The sequence below is a fragment of the Oryctolagus cuniculus genome, chromosome 13, assembly GCF_051225735.1.
Source record: "Oryctolagus cuniculus isolate XC-2025 breed Fujian yellow rabbit chromosome 13, ASM5122573v1, whole genome shotgun sequence".
NCBI lineage: Eukaryota > Metazoa > Chordata > Mammalia > Lagomorpha > Leporidae > Oryctolagus > Oryctolagus cuniculus.
Window position 1 is genome coordinate 15194265 of NC_142879.1, and position 22488 is coordinate 15216752.

The following is a 22488-nucleotide window of genomic DNA, read 5'->3' on the forward strand; positions in this document are numbered from 1 at the left end:
GAAACTTGCATGAAAACGGTTGGAAAAGTGAGAGGATAGCCTCAAGTGGAGATGTGAACCTAATCCTTTCATATAAAGAATGCAGATTTATGACATTGCTTATAAGAAATAAAACTGAGCAGCCGGGTTGGAATCAGACGAGGGCCTGCAATGTCACACAGAGGAGCTTACTGTGGTCAATCAGTAGTTGTTTTGGGCTTTGGAGCAAGGAGATGAATGACCAGATCTGTGATTAGGAGATAATTTTGGAAGCTTTGTGAAAGATGGGATTAAAGGGAAAGATTGGTGATAGAGAAATCAACAAGAACCTTATTGCAATTGTACAGCTGAGTGACAAAGGAATTCCAGAAACCAGTAATTGTGCACTTCACCACTGCTTTGTATTTGCTCTGATCTTTTCAGATGGAAACTCCCCTCCTACTCAGCCCCACTGCTTTCACTTAAAACAAATGAAACTGTTCACTTTTTCAACTCCTAAACAAAATTTACCTAATACTTGTCTTTTAAAAAAATCAATGAATAACTCAAGACTATAAGAAAAACATTGGTCCTTAGGGGCAAAGAGGAAAAAAAGTGGAAGAACACTGAAATGCAATTTAAATAAAACCTAGGATACTATTTTATTGTGAGCAGGAAGAGAGCAGAGGAGGGCAGTAGGGTGCAAAAGTGCTCATTTTAATGATACATAATGGAAGCCATCAATAGCAATAACATTAATTAATAAGGCTGAAGAATGAGATAATATATATTTTCTATTTTATTTGAATAGAATATTATCTCTTTCTTCAGTGTTCCCTGTTACTAAATTCTCATAGTACCAGAGTACTTCAAAAAGTTTGTCACTGAGGGAAGAAAAAAGTAAACAAAATTAATGGTAAGTTATATGGTATGACTAATCATAAAGAAATATAAACAAAAGGTGCTGGGGTGCAGCAGGTGCAGCACCAGCATCACATATGGGTGCCGGTTCTGCTCCTGGCTGCTCCACTTTCAATCCAGTGTCCTGCTAATGCACCTGGGAAAGCAGTGAAAGGTAGCCTTTGGGTCCCTGCACCAGTGTGGGAGACCCAGAAAAAAGTCCTGGCTCCTGGCTTCAGATTGGCTCAGCACCAGTCATTATGACCATTTGGGGAGTGAACCATCAGATGGAAGATCTCTCTCTCTGTCTCTACCTCTCTCTGTAACTTTTGCAAATAAATAAATTTTTAAAAAATATACAAAAATATTTAAAAATTATAAAAAAGAAAATGCATATTATGAAAAAACTGTATATGGATTTCAATTTTTCACATTAAAATAAACGTATCTTTTTTAAAGGTTTATTTATTTATTTGAAAGGCAGAGAGAAAGAAAGAGAGAGAAAGAGAGAGAGAGAGAGAGAGAGGTCTTCCATCTGCTGTTTCATGCCCCAGATGAGTGCAATGGCTGCAGCTGTACCCATCTGAAGCCAGGAGCCAGGAGTTTCATCCCAGTCTCCCACATGGGTGCAGGGCCCAAGGACTTGGGCCACCTTCCACTGATTTCCCAGTCCATAGCAGAGAGCTGGATTGGAAGTAGAGCAGGTGGAACTCAAATGGGCACCCATATGGGTTGCCAGCACTACAGGTGGTGGTTTTACCCACTATGCCACAGCGCTGGCCCCTAAACTTATCTTTTAATTCCATTTTCCACAAACTTTTTTAAAAAAAAGATTTATCTATTTATTTGAAAGTCAGACTTACAGAGAGAGAGGGAGACAGATCTTCCACCTGCTGGTTCATTCCCCAGATGGCTGCAACAGCCATGCATAGCCAGGAGCCAGCAGCTTCACCTAGGTCTCCTATGCAGGGTGCAGGGGCCCAAGCACTTGGGCCATCTTCAACTGCTTTCTCAGGCACATTAGCAGGGAGCTGGATCAGAAGTGGAGCAGCTGGGCCTCAAACTGCTACCCACATGGGATGCAGATGTTGCAGGCGGTAGCTTTACCCACTACACCACAGCACCCAGTCCCTTTCCGCAGACTTTTAAAAAGTATCCTGATATGTATTACTTGCTATCGATGACTTATCATATAACAACAACACAAACATCAGTGATTTTGCACCAGAATCACATGCCTGCATTCCCTCTTTCCCCCCCTCAATAATCTGATACCTGGACTTTGTTAAATTACCTCTATTCTCTCACTCCCCTTAAAATTGTGTTACATTGTTCACTTCTGGATCAAGCATGTAAATAACGCTTTGTCTTCTCAGAAGGTAACTATTTGAGTTGCTCTGTGTTGTTACATCTCACACCTTACAACACCTATGTGAACTGTTGTGTGTATTTCTGGCCAGTCTCACCAGGAGATTCACTGTTAGGTTACTGGTTCTTCTCCCTCTCTGGAGACATGAATTCCTTGCCCTTCATACTCTCATATGATGCTGGGTGCTCTAAATCTGCACTCTGGAAGCTGGCAGGATTGCACCTGTTGGATGGAGTGCCTAGAGTGGGATTCCAGCTCCACTCCCAATCCTAACTTCTTGCCAATGTGTACGTGGAGAAGCAGCAGATTGATGGCTCAAGTACTTTGGTCCCTGTCACCCACATGAGAAACTCAGACTGAGGTCTAGGCTCCTGGTTTCACCTTGGCCCTGGATTTTTGTGGGCATTTGGGGGAATGAATCAGAAGGTGGGAGATCTCTGTCTCTTTCCATTTCCCCTACCTGTCTCTCTGCATTTCAGATCAATAAATCAAAAATTACTGTGTGTCTTCCCTCTCCTAACTGGATCCTAACTGATCCTTGGGGTTAATAAAACCCAAATTATGATTACGTATAAAATAATAGCTAGCCCCTAAATTATATATAATTATCTCTATATATACTTAATTATCTGTATATATACTGTCATTATTTTATCTGCATAGTCTAAATCCTTCCAATGTAAATGCATTACTTTTGTGATAAGAAAAATATTAATTTTTTCTTCACTTGTAGTCAGTAAAGAATTACCTGCAGTTACCTTCATTACTCAGTATGACTTAATTTATGCTCTTTTTACCAAGTCCAAACACTGTGTAATAAACTTAGTGGTAAAGAATCACCAGAAAACATAGACTTTGGTTCTGCTTTCAATACAAATTTATTGTACAAAATTAGCTTATGGGTGCTTTTATGTTCAGGAAACAGTAACAAATTATGTTCAGAAGTGAGGTAGATGCGCAATAGAAATGGTAGAGTTTCAGCTTTCCCACCACAGCAAATAAAGCGAAGTTTTTCTGTTTCTAAACTTCATTAGTTTCAACATCTAATGTTGACTTAAACCTCTTGCAGAAGGTTTCAAATCTTTCTGATACCCAAATCTGAATTTTAGTTGTCACATTATAAAAATCCAGAATGGTACTGATCAGAAATAATCTAACTCAGAAAAGGCTTATAATTTTAAAATTTCGTTTATTGGTGTTATCTGTTTCTGTGCACTAGATCACAGGAATTCTGAAATTAAAAAGCTCTTGCTTCAATAGAGTATAGCAGGAAAGGTAGGTTGTTGTACTAAATGATAGTATAAGGGTTAGGGAACACACTAAACTTTAGTGATACTAAAGCAATTCTCTTAAAGGTTGGCTCAGAACATAAAGTTGCTTTAAAAAATGGCATTTTCTTTGTTTCAGAAAATACATCACTTTCACCTTTAACCTGACTCTAAATTAAGTTGCCACGGGAATGTCCATATTAGTAAAATCCTGTTCTGCTGTATTTTTTAAACCCCATCAGTTCACTGTTGCAAAAAATTAATGGATTGCACATTCTATATTTTCCTTTGCAGTAACATTGAAAACGACATTATACACATTTATGTATTTCACTACTTCTTAAAAGTGTCTCACAAGTTGCAAAGTGCAACACTATTACTTTAGCAGTTCATCTGACCTTTCCAAATTTAACCTGAAATTTCTGCCCTTTAAAAAATATCCTGTAGGTTTCCATCAGTGTGTTTGATGAACACATGATACATCATGAAGGCAGCAAAAGTATGTTCTAGGAATAAAACACAATGCTTTGTTTCAAGAATTGAAAATCCCAGGCAGAACTGAAACAATACAAAACAGGCAAGTGGCTGAATCAATTTTGAGGACATTTCATGCTGTGATATTACACAAGAAACATGCAGATGTAATGTAGGGAACTGAATGGAAAATCCCATTTGCATTATGAATCTTGTCCGGTATCAGTTGTTCCTGACAACTTTGAAAGTTGGCCTTGATAGGACTAGGTTTCTTTTTCCCCTTCATTTTGTTAGTGATTTTTATATTTTCTAATTCATAACCCCAGAAAATAATTATTTATTTGAGAAAATTAACACATTTGTTTTATATTTTAACCTTTGCTCATCTTTGGCTATTCCTAAATATAGGAAAATAGCATCTTGTCCAATATGTTAATATAATAGAAAAGATTGCTTTACACACAATTTTGGTTGGCTTCTAGTTATCTTTGTCAAATTTAGAACCACTTGAACATGGTGGCTTCTAAATTTAGTCAAACCCTTTGAGCTTTAAGTTCCGTTTGGCGCTGGCTGAACATGAATGCTGCTTTGAAAAAAAATTCCCTTGGCACTATCAGAATCTAGATGTGTGTGCAGTACAGAACTCCTCTTATTGAAAAAATACATTCACTTTCTTTTTTTAAATTTTTTTTTAACTTTTATTTAATGAATATAAATTTCCAAAGTACGGCTTATGGATTACAATGGCTTCCCCCCCCCCCCATAACGTCCCTCCCACCCACAACCCTCCCCTTTCCCATTCCCTCTCCCTTTCCATTCACATGAGGATTCATTTTCGATTCTCTTAATATACAGAAGATCAGTTTAGTATACATTAAGTAAAGATTTCAACAGTTTGCTCCTACACAGAAACATAAAGTGAAAAATAATAGATGATTTTTTTTAAATGATGATGAAATCAGATCAGACCTATTGTCATGTTTAATCCCAGTGAGAGTCAAGTTGGGAATTGCTAATTTCTTCTTTTTTTTTTTTTTAACAGAAGATCAGTTTAGTATACATTAAGTAATGATTTCAACAGTTTGCACCCCCATAGAAACACAAAGTGAAATATACTGTTTGAGTACTAGTTATAGCATTAAGCCTCAATGTACAGCACATTAAGGACAGGGATCCTACATGAGGAGTAAGTGCACAGTGACTCCTGTTGTTGACTTTACAAATTGACACTCCTGTTTATGGCATCAGTAATCTCCCTATGCACCAGTCATGAGTTTCCAAGGCTATGGAAGCCCCTTGCTTCCAAGGTCATAATCAAAGTGGAGGTTCTCTCCTCCCTTCAGAGAAAGGTACCTCCTTCTTTGAAGACCTGTTCTTCCCACTGGGATCTCACTTACAGAGATCTTTCATTTAGGTGTTGTTGTGGTGGTGGTGTTTGTTTTTTTTTTTGTTTTTTTTTTTTTTGCCAGAGTGTCTTGGCTTTCCATGCCTGAAATACTCTCATGGGCTTTTCAGCCAGATCCGAATGCCTTTAGGGCTGATTGTGAGGCCAGAGTGCTGTTTAGGACATCTGCCATTCTATGAGTCTGCTGAGTATCTCGCTTCCCATGTTGGATCACTCTCCCCTTTATTTATTCTATCAGTTAGTATTATCAGGTACTAGACTTGTTTATGTGCTCCCTTTGACTCTTAGTCCTTTCATTATGATCAATTGTGAACAGAAATTGATCACTTGGACTAGTGAGATGGCATTGGTACATGCCACCTTGAGGGATTAAATTGGAGTCCCCTGGTATGTTTCTAACTCTACCATTTGGGGCAAGTCAGCTTGAGCATGTCCCAAATTGTACATCTCTTCCCTCTCTTATTCCCACTCTTATGTTTAACAGGGATCACATTTCAGTTAAATTTCAACACTTAAGAATAACTGTGTGTTAATTACAGAATTAAACCAGTCATATTAAGTAGAACAGATAAAAAAAACTACTAAGAGAGATAATGTATTAAGTTGTTCATTAACAGTCAGGACAAGAGCTGATCAAGTCACCGTTTCTCATAGTGTCGATTTCACTTCAACAGGTTTCCTTTTTGGTGTTCAGTCAGTTGTCACCGATCAGGGCAAACATATGGTATTTGTCCCTTTGGGACTGGCTTATTTCACTCAGCATGATGTGTTCCAGATTCCTCCATTTTGTTGCAAATGACTGGATTTCGTTGTTTCTTACTGCGGTATAGTATTCTAAAGAGTACATATCCCATAATTTCTTTATCCAGTCTACCGTTGATGGGCATTTATGTTGGTTCCAGGTCTTAGCTATTGTGAATTGTGCTGCAATAAACATTAGGCTGCAGACCGCTTTTTTGTTTGCCAATTTAAATTCCTTTGGGTAAATTCCAAGGAGTGGGATGGCTGGGTCGAACGGTAGAGTTATCTTCAGGTTTCTGAGGAATCTCCAGACTGACTTCCATAATGGCTTGACCAGTTTGCATTCCCACCAACAGTGGGTTAGTGTCCCTTTTTCCCCACATCCTCGCCAGCATCTGTTGTTGGTAGATTTCTGCATGTGAGCCATTCTAACCGGGGTGAGGTGAAACCTCATTGTGGTTTTGATTTGCATTTCCCTGATTGCTAGTGACCTTGAACATTTTTTCATGTGCCTGTTGGCCATTTGGATTTCCTCTTTTGAAAAATGTCTATTGAGGTCCTTGGCCCATCTCTTAAGTGGGTTGTTGGTTTTGTTTTTGTGGAGTTTCTTGATCTCTTTGTAGATTCTGGTTATTAACCCTTTATCTGTTGCATAGTTTGCAAATATTTTTTCCCATTCTGTCGGTTGTCTCTTCACTCTCCTGACTGTTTCTTTTGCAGTACAGAAACTTCTCAATTTGATGCAATCCCAATAGTTGATTTTGGCTTTGACTGCCTGTGCCTCCCGGGTCTTTTCCAGAAATTCTTTGCCTGTGCCAATATCTTGAAGGGTTTCTCCAATGTTCTCTAATAACTTGATGAAGCCAGCATCACCTTAATTCCTAAGCCGGAAAAAGATGCAGCATTGAAAGAGAATTACAGACCAATATCCCTGATGAACATAGATGCACAAAGCCTCAATAAAATTCTCGCCAATAGAATGCAACAACACATCAGAAAGATCATCCACCCAGACCAAGTGGGATTTATCCCTGGTATGCAGGGATGGTTTAATGTGCACAAAACAATCAATGTGATACACCACATTAACAGACTGCAGGAAAAAAACCATATGATTATCTCAATAGATGCCGAGAAAGCATTTGATAAAATACAACACCCATTCATGATGAAAACTCTAAGCAAACTGGGTTTGGAAGGAACATTCCTCAATACAATCAAAGCAATCTATGAAAAACCCACGGCCAACATCCTATTGAATGGGGAAAAGTTGGAAGCATTTCCACTGAGATCTGGTACCAGACAGGGATGCCCACTCTCCCCACTGCTATTCAATATAGTTCTGGAAGTTCTAGCCAGAGCTATTAGGCAAGAAAAAGAAATTAAAGGGATACAAATTGGGAAGGAAGAACTCAAACTATCCCTCTTTGCAGATGATATGATTCTTTATTTAGGGGACCCAAAGAACTCTACTAAGAGATTATTGGAACTCATAGAAGAGTTTGGCAAAGTAGCAGGGTATAATATCAATGCACAAAAATCAACAGCCTTTGTATACACAGACAATGCCATGGCTGAGGAAGAACTTCTAAGATCAATCCTATTCACAATAGCTACAAAAACAATCAAATACCTTGGAATAAACTTAACCAAGGATGTTAAAGATCTCTACGATGAAAATTACAAAACCTTAAAGAAAGAAATAGAAGAGGATACCAAGAAATGGAAAAATCTTCCATGCTCATGGATTGGAAGAATCAATATCATCAAAATGTCCATTCTCCCAAAAGCAATTTATAGATTCAATGCAATACCAATCAAGATACCGAAGACCTTCTTCTCAGATCTGGAAAAATTGGTGCTGAAATTCATATGGAGGCACAAGAGACCTCGAATAGCTAAAGCAATCTTGTACAACAAAAACAAAGCCGGAGGCATCACAATACCAGATTTCAGGACATACTACAGGGCAGTCGTAATCAAAACAGCATGGTACTGGTACAGAAACAGATGGATAGACCAATGGAACAGAATTGAAACACCAGAAATCAACCCAAACATCTACAGCCAACTTATATTTGATCAAGGATCTAAAACCAATTCCTGGAGCAAGGACAGTCTATTCAATAAATGGTGCTGGGAAAACTGGATTTCCACGTGCAGAAGCATGAAGCAAGACCCCTACCTTACACCTTACACAAAAATCCACTCAACGTGGATTAAAGACCTAAAAATACATTCACTTTCATTTGAAAGTTGGGCACTCCAAGGGGATAAATAGTAAAATATGAAACTTCCAAGAAATGGGACGTATTTTAAGAGCATGCTCATAGTATTAGGCCTTCGGGTTTATAACATGATTCTCTTTGAAAAAGAGAGCCTCACATTAGTTATTATAAAACACACTTTTTTACCTTTGTTAAGCAAGTTTTAGGTTAAAGCAAACCTATCCATTATGTTGCCAGTGCTCTGGTGTCACTAAGAGAGACCTTGCTGAAGGCTTTTTTGTTCTTTAAGATTGAATTACTCTGGCCGGTGCCGCAGCTCACTAGGCTAATCCTCCGCCTTGCAGCGCCGGCACACCGGGTTCTAGTTCCGTTCGGGGCACTGGATTCTGTCCCGGTTGCCCCTCTTCCAGGCCAGCTCTCTGCTGTGGCCAGGGAGTGCAGTGGAGGATGGCCCAAGTGCTTGGGCCCTGCACCCCATGGGAGACCAGAAGCACCTGGCTCCTGGCTTCTGATTAGCGCGGTGCACCAGCTGCAGTGTGCTGGCCGCAGTGGCTATTGGAGGGTGAACCAACGGCAAAGGAAGACCTTTCTCTCTGTCTCTCTCTCTCACTGTCCACTCTGTCAAAAAAAAAAAAAAAAAAAAAAAAAAGGTACTACTCTTAGGTGAAAATAAACAGATTCTTAAAAAAAAAAAAGATTGAATTACTCTCCACACTATAAGAGATGGTAAGGTGCACATCTGTCAAAGTCAGATGGGTTACTTTAGCACGTTTTACACTCCGGCTAGAATTTCAGTGTATAATGATAGTTGCAAAAATAACATGTACTAGGACACACATAAAATAAAGTCCTAAGTACTTTCTATATAATTTTTATTTATATATAATTAAAATGTATATTTATTAATTTATATTATATTTATCGATTTATAAATTGTAAATGATATATTTTATATATAAACCATACATATTTTTATATAGCACTTTAATATTTTTTCATTGAATGCGTTCATCTTTTAGGACAAGTGTTGTGACTATCTTCAACCAATTGTAAATGATATATTTTATATATAAATCATACATATTTTTATATAGCACTTTAATATTTTTTCATTGAATGCGTTCATCTTTTAGGACAAGTGTTGTGACTATCTTCAACCAATTGTATATGATATATTTTATATATAAATCATACATATTTTTATATAGCACTTTAATATTTTTTCATTGAATGCGTTCATCTTTTAGGACAAGTGTTGTGACTATCTTCAACCTAGAGAGGAGCAGACTGAAGCCCGCAGTGGTGCTCTGACTCACTGATGGTCACACAGCTGGTGCGTGGCGGAGCCAGGGTCAGGGCCAGGACCGCTGGCTGCAGAGGCTGCTAACTGGCTCTTACTGTGCAATGCCTCCGAGCTGCACTGAATTTAAAAACCACAAGGTCCAGGGATCTGTGTTTCCCCCTAGTCTGTCCACTTCAAGGAAGTTCGCCTGTGTTGTGTGCAGAGAAGATTGCTTTCCCATCTCGTGCACTCATTCTTTAGGTACTTGTGCTGGGAATTTAGGTAAAACTCATAACACATTACGTAATGTTCAAATTATGATGCAGCAAAAGGTATTCCAAGTGGATCTTCCTTTTCTCTGAAGGTGAGTATCCTATTCACTTACTTGGAACCATCTGTCTGAGAACACACACACACACATACACACACACTCTCTCTTCATGTGTTTTTTCTTTTCTTTTTCTTTCTTTCTTTCTTTCTTTCTTTTTTTTTTTTTTTTTTTTTTTTTTGACAAGCAGAGTGGACAGTGAGAGAGAGACAGAGAGAAAGGTCTTCCTTTGCCATTGGTTCACCCTCCAATGACTGCTGCGGCTGGCGTGCTACGGCCGGCGCATCGTGCTGATCCGAAGCCAGGAGCCAGGTGCTTCTCCTGGTCTCCCATGGGTTGCAGGGCCCAAGGACTCGGGCCATCCTCCACTGCACTCCCGGGCCACAGCAGAGAGCTGGCCTGGAAGAGGGGCAACCGGGACCGAATCTGGCGCCCTGACCGGGACTAGAACCTGGTGTGCCGGCGCCGCAAGGCAGAGGATTAGCCTAGTGAGCCCTGGCGCCGGCCTTGTTTCGTTTTTTGCATTTCCAATCTCAACATCCTCCCCATTCCTCGATGACTCAAGTCTGGGTTGGGAGTTCCTACTTTACAGATTCATCCTTCTGACTTCTGACTTTCTTTACACAATTTCCCTATATATCTGTGGTCTTCTATAGGCCTTATGCACAGCCAAGCTTAAGAAATGCTGGTTTTAGGGACCAGTGCTGTGATATAGTGGGTAAAGCTGCCCCTTGCTGTACCAGCATCCCACATGGGCAATGGTTTATGTCCCGGCTGCTCCGCTTCCAGTCCAGCTCATTGCTAAAGACCTGGGAAGGCAGCAGAGGTCAGCCCAAGTGCTTGGGTCCCTGCACCCACACGGGAAACCTGGAAGAATCTCCTGGCTCCTGGTTTCAGCCTGACCCAACCTCCATCATGATGGCTATTTGGGGAGTATACCATGGATGGAATACCTATCTTTCTCTCTCCCTTCTTCCCTCCCTCCCTCTGTGTGTGTGTGTGTGTGTGTGTATGTGTGCAAGTGTCTCCCTCTCTCACTTTCTAACTCTGCCTTTCAAATAAATACAATATTTAAGAAAAGAAATACTGGTTTTAAATAAAGGAATGGATAGATGACAGAACTGCTGTAACTCAGAGAGCTACCTTTCACTACTCTTGAGATATTGCTCTTTAAACACAAATATGAGTGAAAAAGTATCTTCTGAACGTACTTCTATTTTTGTATCTTATTTATTTATTTTCATTTTTAGTTTAAAGGCAGAGAGAGAGAGAAAGAGGAGAGGAAGAGGGGATAGGTTGGGGAGGTGAGAAGAGAGAAGAGGGGAGGGAGGGGAGTGAAGGGAAGGAGAGTGAGGGGAAGAGAAGGGAAGAGAGAAGATCTTCTATCCACTGGTTCACTTCCAAAATGGGCAGTAGCCAGGAGTTGGTGAAGCTGAAGCCAGAAGCCTGGAACGCCACGCAGATACCCTACATGGGTGGCAGGGACCCAAGTACCTGAGTCATCATCTGGTACCCCCCAGGGTGCCCATTAGCAGGAAGCTAATGGATAGGAGGCGGAGTAGCCAGGACTCAAACCAAACACTTCACGATGGGTTACACAGGATACGAGTGTCCAGAGCAATGAATTAACCGCTGTTCCAAATACCCACCCTCGTCACCCCCTCCCCCCGCCCCAAAGGCAGAGTAACTCTTCCCTCTGCTGACAATAACCAAGAACTTGGGAGTTGGAGAAGGCAGTTTACCTCTGTGCTTTCTGCCCTTTTCCAAGGGTCAGAAAATGGGAGGATCAAACTGGAATGTCACTGAGATCCCTTCTGAAAATATTTTGAATAAGATCTCTACCAATTATGAATTAAGTTCTTTATTGGCAGCAAATAGGACATTTAGGTATGTTTACTGTTTCACTGGGGGTCTTTTGGAAAATTTCCTAAATAGCACATTCCTTTGTGATTTCAGTCAAAGTTTATTATCCCTATGTTTCCTTCATTAAAATGATGGAAAGCTAAGATATTTGTAAGCTCTATGGAAAGAAATTTTTCAACACCCACAAGCCCTGCCCTGCAAAGAGGTCATTATTTCTCATTCTTGTATTTAGAGTATTTACTGGACTTTCTTGTAGCGTAGCTATAACACTGGATCCTAAGTGAATGTTTGCTATGGTGAATTGGATTGAATATTAAACAATTACCTTTGGTGACCTTGGAACCTCTTTCTAATAGTAACAAAGCAAGTAAGAAGTACACAAATCATCTCCATTTTATGTTGGATTACACATAACATTTCTAGGAAGCGAAACTGTATAAAATTGCAAAGGCAATAATGTGTTTAATATTAGTGATAGAATTATCAACAAAACAATGTACTCCTTGCTCATCTACGATTTAACTTCAGATAGTTGAGTTCTATTCTGGGTCTTTAAGTTATTGTCACTGCCCTATCCTAAATGATATTGACCAACAGCATAGCTTGTCTTCATATTTCTCTACAGAGGGATGGTCAAAATTGCCAATATTCTACTGTTCAGATTTCTGTTGATGGGAAGCTAAAAAAAAAAAAAATGGGAGTTTCAATGAGAATAAAGGGTAGCAAGACTGCAACAAGCCACAGCTAGCAAATACGTGCATTTGTCTTCATGTACTCTAATGTAGAGGTCTCATCCTCCCCATAGAGTCTGCTGGAAAAGAGTGTAAATGCTTACAAATCTGTATAATAGGCCACAATACCAATGCCTGAGAAGAATAAAAGGCCAGTATATAACTGTATTCAAGAGGAACCACCCACCCTCTAATCAGCCCACATTCTTTCTCCCTTCCCTTCTGCTTCTGAACACTGATGTTCCTTCTTTCATGGTTTTAAACCAGGAGCATGCTAGTTTGGCCAAAGTATTTATTATTAGCTCTTCTCTACAGGTTTTGTTTGTTCCGGAAAAATTAGGTTTTCATGGAACTTTGCTTTAGTGAGTAAACAGGATTTAGAACAGCATTTTTCTCAAAGTAGGCACTCAAAATTTAAACTTTACTGACTGAATAAATTAACAAATATGTTTTACTTCATATAAATGCACCCATTCTACCGTCCAGCTTTGAATAAAATTTCAAGGAGGGTTTGTAGAAAAGAAGAATGTTGAAACCCATTTTAGCTCCAAGCTCCTTCTCTGTCATTCTTTATGGGTCATCTTGTCTAAAACATCAACATTGGTCTATGAGTATGCATGAAGGTACCTCAATCTCCACCTAGAAGTAAGGAAAACTATAACTCTGAGAATGTGCTAAAAATATCAAAATTGAAAAATAATTGGTATAATATACATAAAGCTATAAAGGATTTACCTGGAGGGTGGGAGTAACATGGGAGTTTGGGGAAAATTTAGTTTCCTCTGCTAGATTTAAGAGTCGTAGGGTAAAAATAATGAAAAATAATGTCTGTTTTATTTGCTCCTATGAACCTACACACAGGTCTATGCTCAAGAAATACTTGCTGGTTAAATGATAATTTATTCATTTATCTTGTGTATAGATTTTCACAAAAAAGCAAATATTTTTCTAATCAGAAAATAAAGATTTAAAAAAAAAACATGATGCCATATGGCATGCTGTTGGACCTCCACAAATATTTGTTGGGTGACTGAACCCAAGCAAAGAGCATGAAATTAGTCATGTAAACTGTGAAACATGAGTCACTGCTCCTTGGCAATATGAAAACCACGCATTTTTTCATCAGGATAAAATTGAAAACCAAAGGGGAGCATGCACAGGTAATCTGTGATGTGGCCTTCTCAAGGTTCTATGTGATTTTGCTGGTGCCCCAGAGACCAGCGCATTCAATGCAGCTCCATTCACTTCAAACACATCCTTACCTCCATGTATTCACTTCTCTTTCCCTACAGAGTTAAAAGGAATGGTATCATTTTCTGTCTCAAAAGCGAATTCCTTCATCTAAACCCAGGATACTACATATCCTTCCTGCTCCAGGGCCAAATTCTCTCTTTTTAAACTTTTTTTTACTTTCATTTTTATTTGCAACATGTAGAGATAGAGTTGGAGAGATAGTTACATAGATAGATTGATCAATCTATCTTATATTCAATGGTTCACTCCCTAAATGTCCACAATACCCGGACTGGGCCAGACTGTACCAGGAATCTGCATCTCAATCCAAGACTCTCATATGGCTGGCAGGAACCCGACTACTTGAGCTATCACTGTTGCCTCCCCGCTGTGCATAGCATAGAGTTAGGTCAGAAATAGAGCCAGGACTCACACCTGGGCTCTGATATGGGATGCCTGACGCACCAAACACAAGCACCTACGGCCCCATTCTATCAATCACACCTTGTGTTCCTGGAATACAACTCACCAGGGCTTCTGCCATTCAGTCCACAACTGTGCATGTCCTGTGTCTCCTAAACATGAAAACCCGACTTCCTAACACCTGACCAGCTGATGAATGCCCTTTGGCAACTTCCCTTCACTTTCCAAAGGTAAGTGATTCTCTTATAACCTGTGTTACCCTGAAGCCTGTGGAGAGGTGGAATGGAGGACAACTTTGAAGTAACCCTGCAAACCAACAAGAAGCCCACAGCAGGCTTGGTTGGATGTTTGCTCCTAGACTTCTGCTGCCATTTCTTGTTGGAGTTCCCACTTCACAATGCTCATGGCTGCATTTGCCTCCTGTGGCTCTTCTTTGTTTCTAAATGGGACACTGGATATTTAGCCTTCTCATTTTCCTGTTGTCTGTGACTAGCCATAACCTTGCCATGGCTTTCCACACAACTACCAGAGATAGATTTTCCAAGTCTTACATTTTCAAGTCTTACTGACAAGGTTTTTGTTTCCTGATTCCCCACTTTCTCTTTAAATTTTATACTTTGGTTTCTGGCTCCACCACTTAATGAAACATCCCTCTCAAAGGTTACTGATAACCTCTCATTTGCAAAATCAATGGTTTTCTTTGTCTTCCTCTTTCTCCTTTCTGAATCATTTGCTATTATAGACTAGAGATAAACTGGCTTCCTGTGGACCAGACCAAGATTACAATTGTATTTTCTATTTAGACATTGTTTTTAAAATTTTATTTACTTTCAAGTCAATCACTTTATAGTGTGTATGTATTTCCCTTTGCATTGTCTCACCCTTCTTATAAACTTAGATCTAGCTTGCTTTGCTAAAATTTGCTGTAATATTCAAGTGATTTGATTTTGCAGCCACCATGCAGTTTATACTCTCCTTTGAGGTGTTACTCTATTTTGGGGACTGGTCCGTATCTGTAAACTACCTTCATGGCCATTCTTTGTGCTCCTCTCTCCCAAGTTCCTTCTATTCTACTTCCTCTTCCCATCTTTGTGATATAAATACTTCATACAGATGTGCAAGTAGTCCATGTCTCTTAGTTCAACGCATGTAGCTCCTTCGCAACTGACTCAACATGATACTCTCAATTGTCAACTGTGACTGGCGACTTCCAAGAGTCTCCACGTCCACTCCTAAGTGCCCTGTGGATTTAACTGCTGAACTTCTAAGTGCTTATTGTACATATTCAGCAAGAACTGTGAAAATCAGCAAATATAAATTAAGTATATACAAACAAACTTTTGCCTTCTTAGCCCTAAAACCAACATCCCTTTTTCAGCATTCCATATAACTCTAGCTACTGTTAACTTTCTAATTATCCAGGTTCAAAAGACAAATTATATTTATTATTATCTGTAATGTTCCTTTATTGTCAAGTTCTATTTACCAGTCTTTCCACCTGTTATACTTCTTTATCCTGATTTCCTCTTCCTTTATATCATGCACATTACTTGTCCTTAATGTGTTGTTCTATGTGAATTAATGGCATAACTACTAGTCAAACAGTACTTTATACTTTGTGTTTCTGTGTGGGTGCAAACTGTTGAAATCTTTACTTAGTATATACTAAATTGATCTTCTGTATATAAAGAGAATTGAAAATGAATCTTGATGTGAATGGGATGGGAGAGGGAATGGGAGATGGGATGTTTGCGGGTGGGAGGGAGGTTATGGGGGAAAAAGCTGCTATAATCCAAAAGCTGTACTTTGGAAATTTATATTTATTAAATAAAAGCAAATAAAATCAGTTTTTCCTTAATTTTGGTGGTACTATATGTTCATAGCCATAGAATGAAAATCTCCACAAAGTACTGCAATCCAATATCTTTTCTAGGAAGTCTACTGTTACTCTTTTCAAGTGCAGAGTCATTTCAGAAGCTAACCTATGTTTACATCGTCTGTCTTCCCTCCCCTTGTTGAGCATGGCAGGTTTTGTTTCCCACACATGCCTGTCTCATACCCCTGCCACTCCTTCCTACAGACACTCCAAAGAACGTCCCGTTGAATATAAAGGGAAGCCTGTAATTTTGATGTATTAAGGAAATGGTGAATGATAGATAACTCTTCATATTTGTAATACAGTTCAAAAACAAAGCTTTCATTTTAAATTCTGAATATGCGGTCATATTTTCTACAATATTCATTATTTAATTCATTCTTTCAACAAGTTAGTGATGATTCACTTTTCTCCTAAACCAGTTATTTTATCCTTCTTACACATTTTGTAAGCCATTTCCAGGTTACACTTTCTGAGGCCTAGTCTATTAAGTTTCCAACGCTTGCTAAAAATATTACAATGTTTTTCTTGTACATAAAACGATGTTCAACTCCAAATCAGAGCATTCAATTTCCTCCATGATCTAAATTGAAACTCCTTCCTCAGTCTGATGGTGCAACATTCCTTCTAGCTAATCCAAAACTTTCCAGTTCTAGGGTGCTCCTTCATCAACCTCATCTCCTGGTATTCATGGCCAAGTAGAGCACTGTACCCTGGAGCACAGACATGACCTGTGACTTGCTCAGAATACAGCACATGGCACAGGAGGTATGCAGTTACACGCCTTTGATCATGCATGGAAGATTGTTGGACTTGCCTGAGTCGACTCTTTGGCTGGTTTGAAGCACTACGGCGTCACATCATAGGCTTTATGTTGGGTGGCTCGTGTGTCAAGGCACTGATGGTGGCCTCTTGGAAATAAGGGAGGTTGCCAGCTGAATTTTCAGCAAGAAACTGATATCCTCAATCCTCCTGCCACAAGGAATTGAGTTCTACCAACACAACTGGATCCCACTCCTCTCAACTGAGTCAGAAAAGACTTTAATCCCAGCCAAACCTTTGGTTGTAATTTTGTGAGACCCTAAAGAGAGGGTTCAGCTAAACCATACTCATGAAAACTATGAGTTAACAAATGTTCATTGCTTAAAGGTGAAAATTAGTGTTAATTTATCACAAAGCAATAGAAAACTAATACACACTGTCTGCTTTATCTTATGTCTGGAAAGTCCTTCTCTACGTGACCAGACATTTTAATTTTACCTTATCCTTTTTAAAAGATGTATTTATTTATTTATTTATTTATTTTAAAGACAGAGTGACAAAGAGGGAGGTAGACAGATCTTCCATTCATTGGTTTACTTTCTAAATACGCACAGTAGTTAGAGCTGGAACAAGATTAAGCTTGGGGCCAGACACACCATTCGGGTCTTTTATATGGGTGGCAGGTACCTGAACCATCATCTGCTGCCTCTCAGACACAGTGGCAAGAAGGTGGATTAGAAGCAGAGCAGTCAGGTACTTGAACCTGTCACACAGAAATGGGATACTGACATCTTGGTGGCAGCTTAACCTAGAGCTCCACAATGCCTACCCTTCTACCATATCTTGTAAGTCAATGCCACGTATATCAAAAAATTCCATCCTCTCTTGGGAAGCAATCTTTCGTCTCTCTCATCTCCAACAACACCATATGGTCTACTCCCAAGATTATCTTTCTGTCACATTTATATTATAGCTGCTTATCTTGTCTCATAAATCATAGCCTAAAAGAAAGAATTTACGTTTGATTCATCTTTAGCATTAAGGGATCTAGCACATGGCCCTGAGTGTCTTAAAAGTCCAGTAACTATTTTAATAAATTAATAAGACTACAAATTATTCTAACCTAAAAATTGAGGTTATGGGAAGATTAAGATACACGCTTTACTCTGCTTCATAAAAATGACAAAACTCAAGAGCAGATAATGCAGAAAAATATTCTAACTTCCAACTATTCATTTATTCAAAATCTCTTTCACTTTTCACTGTGAAATATAAGAAATTTTTTAAAGGAATTATAGAAATATATGGTATTAGGGAACGTGTAGAAATTATCTGCTAGATATGTGGTAATAGTTTTTCTTAAAGTTTTACAACAGCTTAACATTACTACCCCATGGTCTGTGAGATTTTGGTCTATTGATAATGAACTTTCTGTCTGCTCAACGCCTAAGTGTTCTGTATATCAGTAGGATGATTTTGATTAACACACTCAGGAGCCCTTTTTTTCAATTCTTAAAGACAATATGTGAAAATAATAGATGATATAAAAGGAATATTCAATTAAGATGAAACCAGTCAGAGACTGTGTGTATGGTTTATGCAATATCTACAGCCTATGTTAAAGGCAGCTATGTATTCATAAAACTTGCTAAACATTAAAGAGAATTATAATGTTTAGTATTATCTATGATAATATGCAATGTCCATACAATATAAAAAGATTTACAAATACTCTGCTGGGAATGTTTTCATGTCCCAATTCTGCCTGTATTGAAAAGTTATGATTATTACTTCTGTTCTACACTTATTCCCGAATAGTAACAAATGCCAGTTTATCTTAAAATATCAAAGCATTCTACAGACTACTTAGGTATAACTGAAATTCAGAACACTTCTATGAATGTTCATTGATTCAAAAATTATTCATTTGTGGTTCTGTGATGTAACAAAAGAATAGTTTCAGATCTGTACTACATGAACCTGGGAGAACTAGTACGACAGCAAATGTATTTTACATACAACTCTAAAATGATAACAATTGGATGAAAATGATCTTTCATGAGCAGAGCTTTGAAAAGGATATTCAAAAATATTGAAAATAAATAATAATAGAAGCCTCAAAACAAATTGATGCTTTAGTCCCTAATACACTTCCTTCAAGCATGAAACATGCCATTAGCATTCAGAAACTATCATCAAATCTGTCTACATCAAAAGCATGTTCCTTTCCTAGAATTTGTGTTGTTATCTTGAAATATTAAAGCATGAGTCATACAGCATATGAAATGCTATTATCAAAAAAGTCACAACATACCTTATTTAAAAGAACACACTATATTCTACTGTGTTATAAATATGCCTTTCAAAACACTGTTTGATAAAATACCTTAAAATATCTATCAGTGTATTTTCAATATTTTTCAATGAATTTTGTTTTTTTTTTTTAGCAAGGTGATAATTTCAGGATTATCATTACAATGAATACATTTGTTAAAATATAAATGCCATAAATTCAATGTGATTATAATTGTCTGTGAATCTAGACAAATGTACCTACATATAATTCTCATGGATGTAGATTTTATCTACTTTCCCTTCCTACACTTCGTTTTCCTGCATAATAGCTACAGTAATACACTTAAAATAAAACCCTCATCAGGTCACTTTGCTACTTAAAATACTCCAACATCTTCCCATAACACTTAAGATAAAGACAAATAGTTTGGTACTCAACAACACCTTAGGTGATTGGTCCCTGCCTTGATCCCTCTCCCCAACATGGGGATACAGAGTTACACTGGTCAATGTTCTGTCCTCTGCCTTATGGTTACAGTTGTTGTTCCTTTATCTGCTTGTGATTATTTCCTTCTTGATGCACCTCCTCAAAAGATTCACCAACACAAAAGAACTGTTCCCTCCCAGCCGTTGTCCATAACGTCAGCTTGCTTAAATTTTCACCTTAGCTGTCACTGTGTGTGTATGCAGGTGCGTAATCAGCCACACTGCGCCAGAAATAAGCTGCACAGAGTGCCTACAAAGAGCAGATTTTCTGAAGAGTGGGATGTTAGAAAAAAGAGGGCCGCTATAGCTCAATGCCCAGCTTGTATATGTTGGCTTTCTTTTTGCTTGCTATATAACCTTAGGCAACTACTTGAACTCTCTAAGTGTGTTTTCCCATCAGCAGAAATGAGATCATAGCAGCTATTTTGTAAGAATTTTTTGAATAATGAATGATATATATTTGATTTTTAGCCTGCTGATTGACACACAGAACTTAAAAAGGTACTAATTTATTATACATAATATATATATGTATATTACTATATTATGTTTATATATACAAAGATGTTGTGGGTGTTTGGAATTCAAAGGTAAGTATATTTTGGTGCAAACATTTGTGAAATCAAATGCATAATAATTTCAAACTCTATATTTTCCATTAACTTTTTGAAGACAACTCATTTGCATTAGTTTCAAAATTTTCTTCATCAAAATAAATGTCTAATTCTATTTCCCAGCGTCCTTTTGTGCATTCATGTGTATGTACACAATGTGCATGAGAATGAGAGGGATAATCTCATCCCCAAGATAATATATCTTGTCAGAAGTCATTTATGAATACTTTATGACATAAACCACCTCTTATGAGAAAATATAGAGTTTTTAATTATAAGCATTGAAGATTGCATTTTGATTTTAAAATAATCTTGTCAACTCAATTTCCAGTAATTTACCCTCTGAAATTTGTCTGTATTTAATTTAAATAGAAAAAAGTCAAATAATGTAGAAATTATGAAGAACAGTTTGAAAATATCTCATTATCAGCCCTCTTACATGATTATCAACTTCATCTTATATCATCTGTTTTTATGAAAACACATAATTCAAATATTCTAATTTTATTACTTGATTGAGTGTTGCAAATTAATATACTTAAAATTAAGTCATGAGTAGTAAACAATAAATGTTATTGATGTAAGAAAAGATATAACTTTAAATTCTTCGAAATATAACTCATATTTCTCACATAGAAATTTTTAAAAAATATATTGGATTTTATTTTTCCAGAAAATTTAATTAACTTACATTATAATTTGCTACACTTCCCTAAAAATATGTTTTTCAATGCTCTTGGATGGTCTCTTCAAATCTTCATTTAGTAGGCTTATTTTTAAATTAAAAACTCTTTAAAAATTTTGCTATTAAAAACTTGATCAGCCCTTGTCCTGACTGCTGATGAACAAGTTAATACTTTATCTCTTTTAGTATTTTTTTGTTTGTTCTACTTAATACTATTGGTGAATTCTGTAATTAATACACAGTTATTCTTAAGTGTTGAAACTTAACTGAAAAGTGATCCCTGTTAAATATGAGTGGCAATAAGAGACTGAAGAGATGTACAATTTGGGACGCTCAATTGGACTTACCCCAAATGGGAGAGTAAGAAACATACCAGGGATTCCAATTCAATGCCATCTCACTAGTCCAAGTGATCAATTTCTGTTTATAATTGATCATAATGATGGGACTAAGAGTCAAAGGGATCACATAAACAAGACTAGTGTCTGAAAATACTAACCAATAGAATAAAAAGATAAGAGAGAGAACGATCCAACGTAAAAGCAGGATACACAGCAGACTCATAGAATGGCGGATGTCCTAAACAGCACTCTTGCCTCAGAATCAGCCCTTAAGGCATTCGGATCCAGCTGAAAAGCCCATGAGAGTATTTTAGGCATGGAAAGCAAAGACACTCTGGCAAAAAAAAAAAAAAAAAAAAAAAAAAAAAAACCAAACTAAATGAAAGATCTCTGCAAGTGAGATCCCAGTGGAAAGAATGGGTCATCAAAGAAGGAGGTACCTTTCTCTGAAGGGAGGAGAGAACTTCCACCTTGACTATGACCTTGTCTAAATATGATCAGAGTCAGTGAACTCAAAAGGCTTCCATAGCCTTGGCAACTCATGACAAGAGCCTGGGGTGATTACTGACGCCATAAACAAGAGTGTCAATTTGTTAAGTCAACAACAGGAGTCACTGTGCACTTACTCCTCATATAGGATCTCTGTCCTTAATGTGCTGTACACTGTGATTTAATGCTATAACTAGGACTCAAACAGTATTTTTTCACTTTGTGTTTCTGTGTGGGTGCAAACTGTTGAAATCTTTACTTAATATATACTAAACTGATCTTCTGTATATAAAGAGAATTGAAAATGAATCTTGATGTGAATGGAAGGGGAGAGGGAGCAGGAGATGGGAGGGTTGCAGGTGGGAGGGAAGTTATGTGTGTGGGGGGAAGCCATAGTAATCCATAAGCTGTACTTTGGAAATTTATATTCATTAAATAAAAGTTAAAAAAAAAAAAGAAAGATATCACACCGGCATGGCGGCTCACTAGGCTAATCCTCCGCCTTGCGCCGCTGGCACACCGGGTTCTAGTCCTAGTCGGGGCGCCTGATTCTCTCCCGGTCGCCCCTCTTCCAGGCCAGCTCTCTGCTGTGGCCAGGGAGTGCAGTGGAGGATGGCCCAAGTGCTTGGGCCCTGCACCCCATGGGAGACCAGGAAAAGTACCTGGCTCCTGCCATCGGATCAGTGCGGTGCGCGCTGGCCGTTGTGGCCATTGGAGGGTGAACCAACGGCAAAGGA